This window comes from Mytilus californianus, unplaced genomic scaffold (assembly GCF_021869535.1).
Source record: "Mytilus californianus isolate M0D057914Y unplaced genomic scaffold, xbMytCali1.0.p SCAF_11, whole genome shotgun sequence".
Lineage (NCBI taxonomy): Eukaryota > Metazoa > Mollusca > Bivalvia > Mytilida > Mytilidae > Mytilus > Mytilus californianus.
In genome coordinates, this window is record NW_026262593.1 from 60736386 (window position 1) to 60756871 (window position 20486).

Below are 20486 nucleotides of genomic sequence, written 5' to 3' on the forward strand. Positions count from 1 at the left end.
GAAGCAAAAATATGTGACAATGGTGTACCATAAATAAATGGATAACACATTTTTGCGACGAATTGCAAACAACACTGACCCCAAACAGGGGTTCTCGTTCATCGTCTCTGGAAACGATAGTCAAATCCTTACCTGGTTCAACCCCCCCACCCCCACCCCCCCCCCCCCCCCACTGGAACTCAAGGAATCCAAGACCTATGAGATGGCATTAGTGAACCTGGAAACCTATAACTCCATCCCCAACATTCATTCAGGTAACAATTCCTTCCGCTACTCCCCCGACGATGGTGCCAACTGGTTTCCCATCGCATTGAGCACAGGTTCATGTGACATCGAAGACATCAACAATGAGATCCAGCGGCGGCTACGGCTCAACAAACACAAAACAAAAATCATCATCGATACCAACCGGGCGACCTTAAGAGCAACGCTAACCCTCACAAGACACTATCGAGTAGACTTCAACGTTGTCAATAGCATCAACACCGTCTTGGGATTCAAGCGGCAGATTTACACATTCGATATGATCACAGACGGCTATACAGAAGGGGAACACATTGTAAATATCATCAGCATCAACAGCATTCTGGTGAATAGTAATATCATCCATAGAGATAGAAGTTATGTGAATGGTACACAGCAGTCTACCATCTACAGCTTCTTTCCCGCAGACGGTCCTGGTATGAAGATCATTCAAACCCCCAAGAATCTAGTATACTTGCCGGTGACCTTGCGAACCATCAATCGCATGCAAACGTATCTCACCGATCAAGATGGTAGGCCCATCGATTTCAGGGGTGAACATCTCACCATCCGCTTTTATCTTCGTGAGGTATAAATAAATGACTTATCACGAACATGGTTTGAACTTGACAAAAGGTCAAGCTGATAAACTACAACGGGCTGTCAAGCAAGGTTGTCCGGTCTCCATTCGTTTGTCCCACGCAAACCTGCAAGGTGAACACAAGATGTGGCTCACCTCTCGGCAGATTCAAAAGATTATTAAGCTTCTCCAGAAAGGTACTGGTGGTATGAATCTGTAGCTGAGTGCCGCCCTAATGAAGGAAAACGTGCAAAAAGTAGGTGGATTCCTACCCATGTTGGCAGGGCTGGTAATGAGGGCACTTCCCATGGTAGCTAAGACCATTCTACCTGCCTTGGGTGTTGGAGCCTTGAGCGGTCTGGGTGGTGTAGCCATCAACAAGGCCTTATTGTGTGGATTGTACCTGAAACGTAGTGGGTGTGTTTGTACCGTGAAACCTAGTGGCAACAGTCTCTACCTCAAACCATCAAACGCCCAGATCACCTATGGTGATGGACTCTACTTAAAGCGTGGTCAGCAATTCCACGACGGAGCCGGTCTGATCTTAGGTGCTATCAGCCCCTTCAAAAACATTCCCCTCCTCGGTATGCTCCTATAAATAAATGGATGATTTAGAATCTGGTTACCGGCAGACCAGAGTCGAATGTATGGAATACCAACTCAACGCGGATATTCTAAAGTGTCAACGTACCTTGAAGATCTACAAACGACTCGATAAAGTAGTGTCTATAGCACAGGGTGTGTGTTCCGTAGCCAGTTTGATGTTGACAGCTGCACCATGGGTTCAGCTTTGACCGGTATAGGTATTATAGCCTCCCTTCCCCTAGGATCCCTTGCTTGCTTGAGTGCCACTGGCGTGATGGTACTCACACTGATCTCAAGGCGTATCATGAAAAAGAAGAAAAAACACCGTGACACCTTGCGATTGGCACAGTCCACAAAATCCTTGGTTGAACAATGTATTAGTACTGCTTTGGCTGATGATGAACAAATTGATGATGCTGAGTTTGGTAAGATCACAAGCTGCCTCAAGAACTACTATGATGAGAAAGATCAGCTGCGACAACCTTCCACCACTTTTAGTGAGGACCTTAATGCGCATGCGCCGTAAAAACGTCACACATCATTCCATTACGCTTCACTACACACATCGTTTCACGATGTGTTCCGTTCTGCTTCACTTCACGATGTGCTCCGTTTCAAGCATAAAAAAACACAAAAAAGAAAACAAAACTTTCCGATCCGGCAGAAATATCGGATGGAAATATTTTTTGTACCCCATCCAACCCATTTTTTTTTTTTTTTTAATTAATTTCTTACAAGATCGCAAGAAAAGTACTCCTGTTTAGTCATTTTACTAACTTTTAAGCCTGTACTTCTCACGAAGGCTCCTTCCAAGGGTTCCTTCTCTCTGTTCAGACTACTGCAGGCCCATACCCTTGTCGTTTCTCCTTCTCTGTTTTTTCAAGGTGAAGATCTTACTCCTCCCAAACTTCCCATCTACTTCTACCACTTCTAGGATTTTATATTTTACCCAGGTTGGGAGTTCCTTCCATTTTAGAATTTCCAGGCTCTGGTCCTTTGCCTTTACCCTTGAAAACATTATCATTAATAAAATCGTCGTCTACGATTTTTTAACTTCTGAGTTCCTCCATCTTCTGTACGAAAGCCATATTTTTGTATCTACCCCTAGGATTACATCCCTTTAAGGTGTCTCTACCATTGTTTACAAAAAGCCATATTCTTGTTTCTACCCTTAGACTAGTTGAAACACAATGAATTTGCATTTTATGTTTGAGGTTGGGGTCCCTATGCAGGATTTGTGCTTAAAAATGGCAAGTGCGACAGAATCCCCCTTTTTACACTACTACCCACCATTATTTTTCTGTAGAAGCCATGGTATAGGCCAACCCCCCTGTTTTTAACAATTTTGTTTTTTTAATTTTGAGCTCTAGTTTAATTTTTTGGAAAATAGCGCCCTTCGATACCATGCGCAAAAGATGCGCCTGTTTCTCAACTACAAGACCTATATAGTCATACCCCGTGACACCCTCATTATTTTTCTCTAGAAGCCATGGAATAGGCCAACCCCCCTGTTTTTAACATTTTTTTTTTAAATTTTGAGCACTAGTTTCAGATTTTTGAACATAGCGCCCTTCGATACCTAGCGCAAAAGATGCGCTTATTTCTCCTCTACAAGACCTATATAGTCAAACCCCGTGACACCCCTCATTATTTTTCTCTAGAAGCCATGGAATAGGCCAACCCCCTGTTTTTAACATTTTTTTTTTTAATTTTTGAGCTATAGTTTCAAATTTTTGAACATAGCGCCCTTCAATACCTTGCGCAAAAGATGCGCCTGTTTCTCCTCTACAAGACTTATATAGTCATACCCCGTGACACCCCTCATTATTTTTCTCTAGAAGCCATGGAATAGGCTTACCCCCTGTTTTTAACATTTTTTTTTTTAATTTTGAGCTCTAGTTTCAGATTTTTGAACATAGCGCCCTTCGATACCTTGCGCAAAAGATGCGCCTGTTTCTCTTCTACAAGACCTATATAGTCATACCCCGTGACACCCCTCATTATTTTTCACTAGAAGCCATGGAATAGGCCAACCCCCCTGTTTTTAACATTTTTTTTTTAAAATTTGAGCTCTAGTTTCAGATTTTTGAACATAGCGTCCTTCGATACCTTGCGCAAAAGATGCGCCTGTTTCCTCTCTACAAGACCTATATAGTCATACCCCGTGACACCCCTCATTATTTTTCTCTAGAAGCCATGGAATAGGCCAACCCCCCTGTTTTTAACATTTTTTTGTTTTAATTTTGAGCTCTAGTTTCAGATTTTTGAACATACCGCCCTTCGATACCTTGCGCAAAAGATGCGCCTGTTTCTCCTCTACAAGACTTATATAGTCATACTCCGTGACACCCCTCATTATTTTTCTCTAGAAGCCATGGAATAGGCCAACCTCCCTGTTTTTAACATTTCTTTTTTTAATTTTGAGCTCTAGTTTCAGATTTTTGAACATAACGCCCTTCGATACCTTGCGCAAAAGATGCGCCTGTTTCTCCTCTTCAAGACCTATATAGTCATACCCCGTGACACCCCTCATTATTTTTCTCTAGAAGCCATGGAATATGCCAACCCCCCTGTTTTTAACATTTTTTTTTTAATTTTGAGCTCTAGTTTCAGATTTTTGAACACAGCACCCTTCGATACTTTGCGCAAAAGATGCGCCTGTTTCTCCTCTACACGACCTATATAGTCATATCCCGTGACACCCCTCATTATTTTTCTCTAGAATCCCTGGAATAGGCCAACCCCCCTGTTTTTAACATTTTTTTTTTTTAATTTTGAGCTCTAGTTTCAGATTTTTGAACATAGCGCCCTTCGATACCTTGCGCAAAAGATGCGCCTGTTTCTCCTCTACAAGACCTATATAATCATACCCCGTGACACCCCTCATTATTTTTCTCTAGAAGCCATGGAATAGGCCAACCTCCCTGTTTTTAACATTTTTTTTTTAAATTTTGAGCTCTAGTTTCAGATTTTTGAACATAGCGCCCTTCGATACCTTGCGCAAAAGATGCGCCTGTTTCTCCTCTTCAAGACCTATATAGTCATACCCCGTGACACCCCTCATTATTTTTCTCTAGAAGCCATGGAATAGGCCAACCCCCCTGTTTTTAACATTTTTTTTTTAAATTTTGAGCTCTAGTTTCAGATTTTTGAACATAGCGCCCTTCGATACTTTGCACAAAAGATGCGCCTGTTTCTCCTCTACAAGACCTATATAGTCATACCCCGTGACACCCCTCATTATTTTTCTCTAGAAGCCATGGAATAGGCCAACCCCCCTGTTTTTAACATTTTTTTTTTTAATTTTGAGTTCTAGTTTCAGATTTTTGAACATAGCACCCTTCGATACTTTGCGCACAAGATGCGCCTGTTTCTCCTCTACAAGACCTATATAGTCATGTCCCGTGACACCCCTCATTATTTTTCTCTAGAAGCCATGGAATAGGCCAACCCCCCCTGTTTTTAACATTTTTTTTTTAATTTTGAGCTCTAGTTTCAGATTTTTGAACACAGCGCTCTTCGATACTTTCCGCAAAAGATGCGCCTGTTTCTACTCTACACGACCTTTATAGTCATATCCCGTGACACCCCTCATTATTTTTCTCTAGAAGCCATAGAATAAGGCCAACCCCCCTGTTTTTAACATTTTTTTTTAAATTTTGAGCTCTAGTTTCAGATTTTTGAACATAGCGCCCTTCGATACTTTGCACAAAAGATGCGCCTGTTTCTCCTCTACAAGACCTATATAGTCATACCCCGTGACACTCCTCATTATTTTTCTCTAGAAGCCATGGAATAGGCCAACCCCCCTGTTTTTAACATTTTTTTTTTTAATTTTGAGTTCTAGTTTCAGATTTTTGAACATAGCACCCTTCGATACTTTGCGCACAAGATGCGCCTGTTTCTCCTCTACAAGACCTATATAGTCATGTCCCGTGACACCCCTCATTATTTTTCTCTAGAAGCCATGGAATAGGCCAACCCCCCTGTTTTTAACATTTTTTTTTTAAATTTTGAGCTCTAGTTTCAGATTTTTGAACATAGCGCCCTTCGATATCTTGCGCAAAAGATGCGCCTGTTTCTCCTCGACAAGACCTATATAGTCATACCCCGTGACACTCCTCATTATTTTTCTCTAGAAGCCATGGAATAGGCCAACCCCCCTGTTTTTAACATTTTTTTTTTAATTTTGAGCTCTAGTTTCAGATTTTTGAACATAGCGCCCTTCGATACCTTGCGCAAAAGATGCGCCTGTTTCTCCTCTACAAGTCCTATATAATCATACCCCGTGACACCCCTCATTATTTTTCTGTAGAAGCCATGGAATAGGCCAACCCCCCTGTTTTTAACATTTTTTTTTTTAATTTTGAGCTCTAGTTTCAGATTTTTGAACATAGCGCCCTTCGATACCTTGCACAAAAGATGCGCCTGTTTCTCCTCGACAAGACCTATATAGTCATACCCCGTGACACCCCTCATTATTTTTCTCTAGAAGCCATGGAATAGGCCAACCCCCCTGTTTTTAACAGTTTTTTTTTAATTTTGAGCTCTAGTTTCAGATTTTTGAACATAGCGCCCTTCGATACCTTGCACAAAAGATGCGCCTGTTTCTCCTCTACAAGACTTATATAGTCATTCCCCGTGACACCCCTCATTATTTTTCTCTAGAAGCCATGGAATAGGCCAACCTCCCTGTTTTTAACATTTTTTTTTTTAATTTTGAGCTCTAGTTTCAGATTTTTGAAATAGCGCCCTTCGATACCTTGCGCAAAAGATGCGCCTGTTTCTCTTCTTCAAGACCTATATAGTCATACCCCGTGACACCCCTCATTTTTTTTCTCTAGAAGCCATGGAATAGGCCAACCCCCTGTTTTTAACATTTTTTTTTTTAATTTTGAGCTCTAGTTTCAGATTTTTGAACATAGCACCCTTCGATACCTTGCGCAAAAGATGCGCCTGTTTCTCCTCTACAAGACCTTTATAGTCATACCCCGTGACACCCCTCATTATTTTTCTCTAGAAGCCATGGAATAGGCCAACCCCCCTGTTTTTAACATTTTTTTTTTAAATTTTGAGCTCTAGTTTCAGATTTTTGAATATAGCGCCCTTCGATACCTTGCACAAAAGATGCGCCTGTTTCTCTTCTACAAGACCTATATAGTCATACCCCATCACACCCCTCATTATTTTTCTCTAGAAGCCATGGAATAGGCCAACCCCCCATTTTTTAACATTTTTTTTTAAATTTAGAGCTCTAGTGTCAGATTTTTGAACATAGCGCCGTTCGATACTTTGCGCAAAAGATGCGCCTGTTTCTCCTCTACAAGACCTATATAGTCATACCCCGTGACACCCCTCATTATTTTTCTCTAGAAGCCATGGATTAGGCCAACCCCCCTGTTTTTAACATTTTTTTTTTAATTTTGAGCTCTAGTTTCAGATTTTTGAACATAGCGCCCTTCGATACCTTGCACAAAAGATGCGCCTGTTTCTCCTCTACAAGTCATATATAATCATATCCCGTGACACCCCTCATTATTTTTCTCTAGAAGCCATGGAATAGGCCAACCTCCCTGTTTTTAACATTTTTTTGTTTTAATTTTGAGCTCTAGTTTCAGATTTTTGAACATAGCGCCCTTCAATACCTTGCGCAAAAGATGCGCCTGTTTCTCCTCTACAAGACTTATATAGTCATACCCCGTGACACCCCTCATTATTTTTCTCTAGAAGCCATGGAATAGGCCAACCTCCCTGTTTTTAACATTTTTTTTTTAATTTTGAGCTCTAGTTTCAGATTTTTGAACATAGCGCCCTTCGATACCTAGCGCAAAAGATGCGCCTGTTTCTCCTCTACAAGACCTATATAGTCATACCCCGTGACACCCCTCATTATTTTTCTCTAGAAGCCATGGAATAGGCCAACCCCCTGTTTTTAACATTTTTTTTTTAAATTTTGAGCTCTAGTTTCAGATTTTTGAATATAGCGCCCTTCGATACCTTGCACAAAAGATGCGCCTGTTTCTCTTCTACAAGACCTATATAGTCATACCCCATGACACCCCTCATTATTTTTCTCTAGAAGCCATGGAATAGGCCAACCCCCATTTTTTAACATTTTTTTTTTAAATTTAGAGCTCTAGTGTCAGATTTTTGAACATAGCGCCCTTCGATACTTTGCGCAAAAGATGCGCCTGTTTCTCCTTTACAAGACCTATATAGTCATACCCCGTGACACCCCTCATTATTTTTCTCTAGAAGCCATGGAATAGGCCAACCCCCCTGTTTTTAACAATTTTTTTTTAAATTTTGAGTTCTAGTTTCAGATTTTTGAACATAGCACCCTTCGATACCTTGCGCACAAAATGCGCCTGTTTCTCCTCTACAAGACCTATATAGTCATGTCCCGTGACACCCCTATTATTTTTCTCTAGAAGCCATGGAATAGGCCAACCCCCCTGTTTTTAACATTTTTTTTTTTTAATTTTGAGCTCTAGTTTCAGATTTTTGAACATAGCGCCCTTCGATACCTTGCGCAAAAGATGCGCCTGTTTCTCCTCGACAAGACCTATATAGTCATACCCCGTGACACCCCTCATTATTTTTCTCTAGAAGCCATGGAATAGGCCAACCCCCCTGTTTTTAACATTTTTTTTTAAACTTTGAGCTCTAGTTTCAGATTTTTGAATATAGCGCCCTTCGATACCTTGCACAAAAGATGCGCCTGTTTCTCTTCTACAAGACCTATATAGTCATACCCCATGACACCCCTCATTATTTTTCTCTAGAAGCCATGGAATAGGCCAACCCCCCTGTTTTTAACATTTTTTTTTAAATTTAGAGCTCTAGTGTCAGATTTTTTAACATAGCGCCGTTCGATACTTTGCGCAAAAGATGCGCCTGTTTCTCCTCTACAAGACCTATATAGTCATACCCCGTGACACCCCTCATTATTTTTCTCTAGAAGCCATGGAATAGGCCAACCCCCCTGTTTTTAACATTTTTTTTTTTAATTTTGAGCTCTAGTTTAAGATTTTTGAACATAGCGCCCTTCGATACCTTGCGCAAAAGATGCGCCTGTTTCTCCTCTACAAGTCCTATATAATCATATCCCGTGACACCCCTCATTTTTTTTCTCTAGAAGCCATGGAATAGGCCAACCTCCCTGTTTTTAACATTTTTTTGTTTTAATTTTGAGCTCTAGTTTCAGATTTTTGAACATAGCGCCCTTCGATACCTTGCGCAAAAGATGCGCCTGTTTCTCCTCTACAAGACTTATATAGTCATACCCCGTGACACCCCTCATTATTTTTCTCTAGAAGCCATGGAATAGGCCAACCTCCCTGTTTTTAACATTTTTTTTTTAATTTTGAGCTCTAGTTTCAGATTTTTGAACATAGCGCCCTTCGATACCTTGCGCAAAAGATGCGCCTGTTTCTCCTCTTCAAGACCTATATAGTCATACCCCGTGACACCCCTCATTTTTTTTCTCTAGAAGCCATGGAATAGGCCAACCCCCTGTTTTTAACATTTTTTTTTTTAATTTTGAGCTCTAGTTTCAGATTTTTGAACATAGCGCCCTTCGATACCTAGCGCAAAAGATGCGCCTGTTTCTCCTCTACAAGACCTATATAGTCATACCCCGTGACACCACTCATTATTTTTCTCTAGAAGCCATGGAATAGGCCAACCCCCTGTTTTTAACATTTTTTTTTTAAATTTTGAGCTCTAGTTTCAGATTTTTGAATATAGCGCCCTTCGATACCTTGCACAAAAGATGCGCCTGTTTCTCTTCTACAAGACCTATATAGTCATACCCCATGACACCCCTCATTATTTTTCTCTAGAAGCCATGGAATAGGCCAACCCCCATTTTTTAACATTTTTTTTTTAAATTTAGAGCTCTAGTGTCAGATTTTTGAACATAGCGCCCTTCGATACTTTGCGCAAAAGATGCGCCTGTTTCTCCTCTACAAGACTTATATAGTCATACCCCGTGACACCCCTCATTATTTTTCTCTAGAAGCCATGGAATAGGCCAACCTCCCTGTTTTTAACATTTTTTTTTTTTAATTTTGAGCTCTAGTGTCAGATTTTTGAACATAGCGCCCTTTGATACCTTGCGCAAAAGATGCGCCTGTTTCTCCTCTTCAAGACCTATATAGTCATACCCCGTGACACCCCTCATTATTTTTCTCTAGAAGCCATGGAATAGGCCAACCCCCCTGTTTTTAACATTTTTTTTTTTAATTTTGAGCTCTTGTTTCAGATTTTTGAACATAGCGCCCTTCGATACCTTGCGCAAAAGATGCGCCTCTTTCTCCTCTACAAGACCTATATAGTCATATCCCGTGACACCCCTCATTATTTTTCTCTAGAAGCCATGGAATAGACCAACCCCCCTGTTTTTTACATTTTTTTTTTTATTTTGAGCTCTAGTTTCAGATTTTTGAACATAGCGCCCTTCGATACCTTGCACAAAAGATGCGCCTGTTTCTCCTCTACAAGACCTATATAGTCATACCCCGTGACACCCCTCATTATTTTTATCTAGAAGCCATGGAATAGGCCAACCCCCCTGTTTTTACCATTTTTTTTTTTAAATTTAGAGCTCTAGTTTCAGATTTTTGAACATAGCGCTCTTCGATACCTTGCGCAAAAGATGCGCCTGTTTCTCTTCTACAAGACCTATATAGTCATACCCCGTGACACCCCTCATTATTTTTCTCTAGAAGCCATGGAATAGTCTAACCCTCATTTCTGCAAATGTGTATTTTAGTTCAATTAAACAATGACATCAAAGGTGCTATATTTTACAGGGAAGGACTACTTTTACATACGTTCTAAATTGAAGTGGATGCATTAGTGGTCTTACACCTACAAATAATCCCTTGACTGATGCAGATTTACTGTGGTACTGAATATTAGCCTATAAAGAGATGTGACTTGTTTTATCAATGGATGGGATAAATACCATTTCACGATAGAGTTGAAATTGCAATATTTGGACGGAATGTCTGCCTTTTTAAATATTTTTCATTTGACGGTCGTTGCTGTCTTATTCATTTTTTCGGTTTTTAGATATATCGCCTTATTGTTCGCTGGCTTATTGTTCGCTAGTTATTGTTCGCTAGCTTCAGCCTGGTCTTCATAAGTGTATTTTTATTGTGTCTTATCAGTTGTGTTAAAATAGAGCAAATCAAGAATGCCTGTCACAAGGCAGGGGCGTGTAATTCATTGGTTGGCGGTGGTTGCTGTCTGCTATATTAGTTTATTATTTTGTCATATATCAGACCGTTGGTTTTTTTGTTTGAAATATTTCCCATTTTGTCATGTTAGTACGTTTTTGTAGCTTACTAAACGGTTTGGGCTTTGCTCATTGTTGAATGCCGTACGACTTTTTATTGCTTAAACCCACGTCATTTTTACTCTATTAGATAAATGTCTCATTGGCAACCACCCCACAAGTCCTTTTGTATATTGATAGAGATTACATGTTCATGTAAAAGATCTGTTATCAACGCCAATTTTCTAAATGGGCAAACAAATTCTGATAAAAAATGACAAGATTCCGTACGTGGAACATGTAGTTTCGATTAATTGCAGCAGGCAAAATTGACCATATTACTGTCACAATATTATTTTTATTTTCGTAAAAATTTCATACAATGTCATGTCATGTAGGAGTTTTTGACTTTATTAAATGCACTAAGACGCTGTAACTCCGCTACATGAGCATCAATTATACATAACAACAGACTACATAATCAGTAGAAGTTATCTAATATATAAAGCTATACAATTTCAAGTTATAAAAACACAACATGTTATCGTAATATGGTAAATGTATTATCACGTATAATTTTTTCAAAAGGTAATACACAAATGTTTTATGGCTTTTGTGCACTCGACTCGCTTCTTGTCCACCACGTGCCAAATAGTGTGTAGTGTTTTTGGAATATGAATATAAGACCCAACAGAACTAAAACCAAAACTCCACAACGGTTTTATTTAAACATTCAAATATTTAAACATTTAAATATTCGATTCCGTCACTTTCAACAGTAAGTTTGCCCTTTCTAACTTTTTTGGTTCGAGCGTCACTGATGTATCTTTTGAAGAAGACGCGCGCGTCTGGCGTACACAATTTTAATCCTTGTATTTATTTCCTCGACTTACAGCATACGAAAGTAAAAATGCAACGGTATCAATGGTATGCTTTAAATTACGTGTTTATAATTTAATTATGGATGTAACGCGTCTTCTGATTGGCCGACGTTGTTTTGTTTATCAGCTCATAGACATAATTTTGTCATGTGACCGTGACGTCATTAACGTTTTTTCATGGTTAACTCCGGTTTAAAATGGAATTTAGAATTAAATTATAAGGAATGACTGTAAAAATTTTTCTGTCTATTCGAAATAACATAAAAAATATGGTGCACACTTTAAAATAACCCGCTACGCGGGTTATTCAGTGTGCACCACATTTTTGATGTTATTTCTTCATAGACAGAAAAAAAAATTACAGTCATTCCTTAATTAAATAGCAAAATTGGCATTTGACAGTACCTAGATCTTTTTTTTGTGAATAAAAGAAACATGCCAGTACCCAACAATCAAGAAGCGTATACATTACATTACAGGTTACCTAGATAATCTAATAGTTTGTTCCTGTTATGCCGGCGTCACACATTGGCGGATAGACCGTCGTGCACCAGATGTACAGAGAAAATTGACTAAGTCCGTATACGTTAGGTGCACGCAAGTGCACGCAAGAGGAACGCTAAGCAATCGTTAGACGCGCGTTGCATAAGTTTGAAGTACCTCGAAATGCAAAGGTGTACGCTTGGTGAACGCTATAACTCCAGGAAATTTTTATGCAGCATAAAAAATTTTCATCTAGCTCTAGCGTTTGTCAAGCGTATACCTGTTCGCTACACGCACGTACGTAATACATACGTTACAAGCGCGTTGAAAAACGCTACAGATAAGTTTGAGACACGTTTACGGCACTTTGTACACGCCTCAAGATCCAGGATTTTGGAAAGGGGGGGCGTAGCATGTAATATTTGCCGAGCGGAGCGAGGCGAAAATTTTTTTGGACCTTTTTTTTTGGCTACAAAACATAAGATAAGTGTAAAATGCACATTTTTAGTGACGGTTCCTAACGTGGGGTATGTATATTTTATAGTTAAAGTGCCGGTAAGCTTGGGTTGGACATTTTTGATGCCGCATTCTCCCCATTAGTTGTCTATTATAAAATGATTGAATGGATCTCAAGCTATGTACTAATATATTTGATGTGGGATTTGTCAGTAAAAAATGGACATGGAAAATTCTCGTTTGTTGTATGGTTAGTTAGCATAACCTCACAGATTACTTGTTGTAAACATGATATACGGCTATTCAATGAAGTTTATAATACGACCGACACGAACAAAGACAAACAAGCAATTTTTATCCAAATGTTTGGTTGAAATGTTTCACTCAACAAGGGAAGTGAGGGGTTCCAAATCAACCAACGGCTACGAATGAGTCTGAAAATCAAATGACAACGAAGTTGTGAATGACGGTCGACAAATGGAGACATAAAGGCCACACCCAGCAGGCAGGTTGCAGTTGGGCCTTGAAAAAAGTATTCAGTATATCAGTTCGGCGAAACAGACATTCCGGTCAGATATGGGATTTACATGCAACCCCCCCCCCCCCAAAAAAAAAAAAAAATTACGCCCGTTTTTTATTCACCATGTTCATTTAATGCTGAATAATTCTGTTGGATTTTTTTTTCTTATAGCAAAAAAGGGGACACGATAATTGTTTTCATTACAGATACGGATAGAATTTTTGTTTAAGGCAAAAATCAGGGTAAGAATTTTTTCTCTAAAATATCTCAGACTGCCCTATCAAATCAAATGGTCCGTACCTTAGACTTTAAATATATCTAAAGCTTACTGACTGGGGATCATTATTCAGCAATGTTATTAATTGGCTGGGGCGTGTGGGGTTAAACATATTTTCGTAGGTAAATAATTTTGCCGTGGAACTTTTTTTTTTCACGAGAGTGTAATAGAGTATTACTTTCTGTTGAGTGGAAATATGAAATAGAAGTCAATACGTTCTTGCTCAATCCTTTGTCGCTTTGAAGGCGTCATGCTTGTCATCCTCCGCCTAAGCAATGTGTTACTGTTATTTTAATTTCAAAATGACTGAGTGACGTTTCAAAAGTACAGATCAACTCCACCGTAGCGAAACATATGACTGACATAATCAATAATATATTACAGTAAATACGAGCGAAAAATATCTTTATAAGTAAAGAATTGTCGCATAAAAATTAAATACACGACCGGGAAATGGCAAAGTTCACGAAGTCTAGTCTGATTCATCATTTTACAAAAAAAAAAAAAAAAAAAAGTTCAAGCAAAGGGGGGGGGGGGGGGGGGGGCGTACGCCCTCTACGCCCCCCTCTGGATCCGCCACTGAGATCGTTCGATTTTTACTTGGACGTATGCGGGGCGTGTTTGTAACATACGCCTGGCGTAGTTTCAGCGCTCCGTGAACGTATAAAACGCACCCATGGCGTATCAAAAACGTATTTTGACATTCAACGAAACTTGCTCTGACATTTATAGTGGCATATGTCCGTGAATTTGCATATCCAAGTGCTTGTATAAAATGGTATAAAAGGTTGGGCAGTGTTCAGTTTGGCACTTGCTATACTGGATTGCCTGGGGAGAATCAGGAGGGCATATCTTCTATCCATGGCTCTACAACATTTAGACCAAATTCACCTCAACATGCACCAATACTTACAAGGCATTAGAAGGCGTCGAAGACGTCAACGAAGACGTCTATGGCAGCAGCCGTGGGTATCACGGAGAAAGCAGTTCGGATTGTATGACGAACAATTAGTTGAACTTAGACAAGAAAATCAGAGCAGTTTCAGGAATTTTATGAGAATGCCCGTAGAAATGTACGATGAAGTTCTTCAGAGGATCCAGCAAAGGGTTTCCAAACAATATACATGGTTACGGTAGGTTTTTTTGTTATGGCTTAAAAACTTTCCGTTTTCTGTCATTACGAATACAGTAAAATAATCAGTACGCAATAGTAGCGTCCGACTGTCTGATAATCGAGTCACGTCCTTAAAGTATCAATAAACAATTGCAAGTTGTAATACATTAAGTACACAATATTGAATCTAGATGTAAATAAAATAAAATGGTATTACACTATGAATTTAAACAATTATAATTTTAAGTTTAACCTTTCTGTTTTGTATATTCAAAGAGAACCGCTAGAGCCTGGGTTAAAACTAGCTGCAACTCTTCGCCATCTTGCTGCTGGATCGACCTATGCCGATATGAAATTTTCCCGGAGAGTTCCTGGTAACACCTTGTCTGTAGTTGTCAGGGAAGTATGCAGTGCAATTATTGATGAATATACAGATGAGGTCATCACTCCTCCAAATGATCCAGAGGAATCGAAAGCAATTGCTGATCAATTATTGCGCAGATGGCATTTTCCACATTGCTAGGGAGCGTTGGATGGAAAGCATATTGCCATAAAGAAACCGGCTGGTTCAGGTTCGTTATACCACAACTATAAGGGATTCTTCTCCATAGTCAATGCTAGCTTTGGTTGATGGTGATTACAAGTTTATATGGGCAGATGTTGGAGGAAGATACTTGTAATACTGTTTCAGAATCTAATATAACAACTTCGTAAATAAGCAAAGCGTCCAATCCATAAAACAAAGGGAAATCAAAGAACAGCACAAACGAAGTAACAGATCCTCATATATATATATATATATATATATATATATATATCAACAAGTCTAAATTGAAAACAACGTTCAAACCTATGATTGCGTTGGATAAAAACCGCAATTTTTATACGTGTGCATGCAAAACAAATTTCTTGTTAGAGGGTTCTAAATACAGCACAAACAACATTTTCCAAAAGACCAAAAAAGTTAAAAAGTATATTTTAACAAAACGCATTTGACTAACAGGTCGAATAACAAATGTTCTTAAACCCTGCTGACTGCCATTGGCGATTGCCAAATAAACGGATCACAAGGTGTAATAAATGGATCTTAATTAAAAATTTAATACCAAACAGAAAACAATAAACTTGCGGCAAAGATGGTATACCGCAAACAAAGGTGCAAAGATTTTTGTACACCATATCCGGATTTCGACAATTAATGTCTCTTCAGTGATGTTAGGAATCGAAAAAGTATTTGGAAGGCCATGTAATTTACCTCAATATATATATATATATATATATATATATATATAAACAAGTCTAAATTGAAAACAACGTTCAAACCTATGATTGCGTTGGATAAAAACCGCAATTTTTATACGTGTGCATGCAAAGCAAATTTCTTGTTAGAGGGGTCTAAATACAGCACAAACAACATTTTCCAAAAGACCAAAAAAGTGAAAAAGTATATTTTAACAAAACGCATTTGACTAACAGGTCGAACAACAAATGTTCTTAAACCCTGCTGACTGCCATTGGCGATTGCCAAATAAACGGATCACCGATGTAGTAAATGGATCTTAATTTTAAATTTAATACTAAACAGAAAACAATAAACTTGCGGAAAAGATGATATACCGCAAACAAAAGGTGCAAAGGTTTTTGTACACCATATCCGGATTTCGACAAATAATGTCTTTTCAGTGATGTTAGGAATCGAAACGGTATTTGGAAGGCCCAACAATTTACATCAATTTAGGATAGACTCTTGAATTTTGAGGAGTCAAAATAGGATGAACGGATCATATAAACCCTAAGGCTAATATAATACAAGCCCAAACGAAAAAATATAAACAAGTCTAAATTGAAAACAACGTGACCATTCACAAGAACTTGCGGTCATCCGATGTTCAGTACTTCAGTACTTTGATTATAAGATACACCAATGCATATTTAACCTTAAACAAGTTGAGGGGTGAAATAATAAAAATAATCTTTCTATCAGTAAATAATCTTTTAAATTTTATTACTTATATGTCATTTGTAGTATATACATTGTATCTATCATGACATGAGAAAGAATCAGGAGTATTCAGTGTTTAACGTTTTTCGCCATTTTTGTTGAAATCAAAGTATTTTCTTTCAAAGTTAAACACATCAAAATCATCTTCGAACATTTCAAAAATCACATCTTGTAATTTTGTATCGTTGTAATATTGTAACAATTTGTCCCCTGAATTTTTAGCATGTGACCGTGATTTGTTTTCACTATCTTTAGAATCGAGCCAATATTTCACGGTCTCATTCCATGCTCCGATTTTTGTTAACAACTTTTCTGTAAAGGTAGATATATCTGTCATCATGTTCTTATAGAAATATTTGGGTGCCCTTACCTGTGATTCCCAATGTGAATTGTAACATTGTTTTGCAAGTTCTAAAAATTCCGAAAATGTTTTCACGGTACGATTACAATTGATCATCATAAAGCCGTCGTTCAAACCTTTTTCTAGAAAACATGATAATATCCACTCTCTAGGTTCTCTCACAAATACTGCTTTCGTCCACAAATTATTATACATCATCGATACAATATCGCTATCTTTAAAGTTAATAAGATACTGCAATCCATTTACAGAGGGGTTATGCATATCGTCATGTTCAGTCCCTGTATGAATTGAAGGAGACTTTTCCAGTAACTGCAGCCTGATTTTTCGTTCCAAAAGAATATCAATTTATATTTCATTACTACAATAGGAGAATTATACCAGGTTCTTTTGATCTGTTTCAATTCGTCGTCTGTAAGGCTCGGAACACTATTGTTTGAAATAACATTTTCAATATTTCTGTTAGATTTCGTGCTTACAGATACTGTGCTCACAAAAGACGTCGTTTGTATGTATGTTATCCTCTGAGTTGTGGAATAATTTGTAGAAATATTTGTTCCATTTGCGTATGACTTTTCTGATATATCCAAGTCACCCAAAATGGGATAAACATTGTCCCCATATGCAACCAACATGTAAAGAATTATAACAATGACGCAAAATATGGCCGACGGTACGAGTCGCAAACTGAAAAACTCTTTCATATTTTTTTTAAAAATATGACCGCTCTTTCAAGAAATCATCATCTAAAATGATGGGTTTACGTAATATGCACACCCTTGTAATTGAGCAATTAACATCTGGTTGAAAAAATGGATATTCAATATTTCACAAGCATGAACAGTTTATAGAACTGGTTCGTTGTCGAAATGACAATGTCAATAAAGCCTACATAGCTTATATCAGAACTTACAAATGTGACATAATCAATTGAAACATATATCGTATTACTTGTTGCGAGGTACGGATCAATTCGGACTTTGACTATCAGCTGCCTTTTTATCATTTTTTTAGTAAAGTGCGGAAAAACAAAAAGGGCAATAAAAATCATAAGCTGAAGAAAAAAAAATATTATTGAACAACAAAAGAAAAAAATAATTAGGCAAACCACAGTTAAATAAAGACTACTCAAGAATCTTAAAATTGAGTAACACAAACACTACTTATGGTTAACTGAGGTTCTCCTAAAGGGACAGTAGTTCCTGCTCGCTTATTCAACCGTTGGGTTACCCCTGTTAATATCCAATGGTAAAGAATTAGGTGATAGGGCATCATATAATACCGGATCGATAAATACCTTTTGTCTAACTTTAAGTCGTAACTGCACAATCCGGTCCTCTTTTCCTCGATTAGGACATCCCCAATGTGAGAGTTATCACCGGATTTGTACTTAACATTAGTAACAATACGGGTGTCACTTATGAAGCAGGATCAACTTACACTTGCGGAGCACCCGAGATTATACTCAGTTGTTAGTGTGGTTTGTGTTGCTAAGTCTTTACTTTTTTATGTATTTCTTTGTGGACGTGTTTGTCTTTTTGTCATCTGTCGCTCACCATGAAATTTTCACTTTCTCTTTGACTTAAATGAGTTTTGAATGTCCCCTTGATATCACCCGCCTTTGTTTTTAGACGTTACATAATTAACAAGATTAATGTTTGTGAAATTGTTTAGACTTGTCTTTTTAAGGAGGACATATGGAAAGAAGAGCTGTCCAAATAATTTAATTGAGAGATAAAAAACCAGAGCTCAATGTGTAGTCTGTCTTGTATTTCAAGGATTCAAAATAGTATTAGAACGTAGACTAGAAACCGAGATTGTTGCCAATACTTTCTGTAGAGCCTCTAAGATATGAAAAATCATTTTATGCATCCACGGAAAACAAATTGGAGAGGAGTTCACCCGACCATGGCTAAACCGTCAGGTTTAAAGGCACATGACTAATAGTTATTTCTAGAAACAAAAGTTATACTTTAAATAAAATTCCTGAAAATTAGAATTCAAGATTCAAACTAAATGTAATTATATATAGCACTCTTATGAAATAAAAGCTTCCTCCAGAGCCTTGATATTCAGAAACCCCTTCTGGGTCCATTCTTTGTTTGAGTCAGGAGTTCCAATGGTCCTGGTTTACCCATCAGGTCAGCTGAAGGCACATACCGAATCAAACTGTTATTGATGGGGTGAGGGACTCGATGGTGGAGTGGTTTGAGTTCATCTACTGTATCACTATCATGTCCTTACTGAGGGTGTAAGTGCGAACCTGCACGTTGCAGGTGCGTTCGACTCCAATCATAATTGACTTGGATTGCAAGTTTTCCGGTCATCAGTCTCCAGGCACTGGTGTTTGCCATCAATTAAAATGACCTTACCGCCATGATATAGTCAATAATGATGAAAGTAACATGAAACACCATACAATCATTCAATTACTTAATCGTTAAGCAAAGGAAACTAAAGTAACTATCCAGAAAGCTTTTTTCCAGAATATTCTTTTTTTAAGGGACCTTGAACTTTAACATAGTGACCCCAATATCAATAGGCTTGGTTTTTTAAGTCTTCCATCTTCTTAAATTTTGTTCAATCAAGCAGACTGGAAGGAGGAATCAAGCAGCGACAATATACCAATTAAGCTCCTCCTGAAAATTGTTTTTTTTATGGGAAGCATGAAAAAGCAGGCATTCTATCTTGAAAAGCTTCAAAAATCTACAATACAAACATTAATATAACACAAAAATGTCAAAGCACCATTCTATAATTCTAAATAAAGAATGTTCTTCACAAAAACAAACGCACAGAAGTATACTTCAATAAGATAAAATAATTTACAACATGTAAAAAACAATAAATTGAAGTAGAAAGACACCCATAATGCATTCAATACTGAATAAAATAAATAATATAAATTTTTCACAAATTTGGTTATGTTGTTATAAGTCTGTACATATACTATATAGTTGTCTGCTACGTATTCAATTTTAAAACAATTTTATTGTGTGAAAATATTAAATCTTGATATTAGAATAGATTTGCACTAACACGCAATCTTTAGTCTGGTAGAAAATGATTTATACATTCGTTGGCTTTGAACTAGTGTTCAGTAACTGCAAGTACTATTATGTCGGTATTTTGTGACTATTGTTTTTATGTTTGATTTTTATGTTCCTCTTACTGATCTTTTAGTAAAACCAATTACAACTGATTTCGATAGTTTGTTTTTATGTTGTGCTGTTACACCCCTGTCTCAGGTTTTGTGAGGGTTGAGAGCTCACAAACATGTTTAGACCCGTCACATTCTTTAAGCGTATGTCCCAAGTCAGGAGTTAAAATAAACTGTTTTATGTATTTCACTTGCCTTTAGAGAGGTATGACTATTTGTAAAAATCGTATTATCCCAGGACATCGCCCGAGGGAAATATGACTTTTCCAGGGTGAAAATATCTACATGAGAAAAGGAATATGAGTTTGTATATATCCTGAAAAAAAATATTAGAAAAAGTATTTTGTTTTGTCTCCCTGAATTTATTATTATATGAGAAATCGTTCTTACACAATTAATTATGTATTACATGACATGTTCATATTTAATTATTTTTATACTACTGACATTAACGTTGACATTATATTGCGTATGGTTCCACTGTGTTTAAACGTTATATGTATATAAATCGTCCGTTACGTCATGTGTTCAACCGGTATAC

At 37.8% G+C, this 20486-nt stretch overlaps 1 long non-coding RNA gene across 50 annotated transcripts; it reads right to left on the minus strand.

The window, feature by feature from the left end:
* Window positions 1–1497: 1497 nt before the first annotated feature.
* LOC127720454 (uncharacterized) lies at window positions 1498–10145 on the minus strand. 50 transcript variants are annotated; one of them, XR_007990795.1, is made up of 11 exons: window positions 9385–10145; window positions 9171–9208; window positions 8921–8994; window positions 8326–8744; window positions 7936–8149; window positions 7620–7758; window positions 7054–7443; window positions 6738–6875; window positions 6171–6561; window positions 5504–5994; window positions 2995–4795 (listed from the first exon to the last, which is right to left on the minus strand). It is a non-coding gene; the product is annotated as an uncharacterized LOC127720454 (long non-coding RNA). The 50 variants fall into 50 exon arrangements; XR_007990766.1 differs by lacking the exon at window positions 9171–9208 and adding an exon at window positions 1498–2987 and having other exon boundaries at window positions 3696–4795; window positions 8326–9170; window positions 9525–10145; XR_007990757.1 differs by lacking the exon at window positions 9171–9208 and adding an exon at window positions 1498–2987 and having other exon boundaries at window positions 3165–4795; window positions 8326–9170; window positions 9525–10145.
* Between the last annotated feature and the right edge of the window lie 10341 nt (window positions 10146–20486).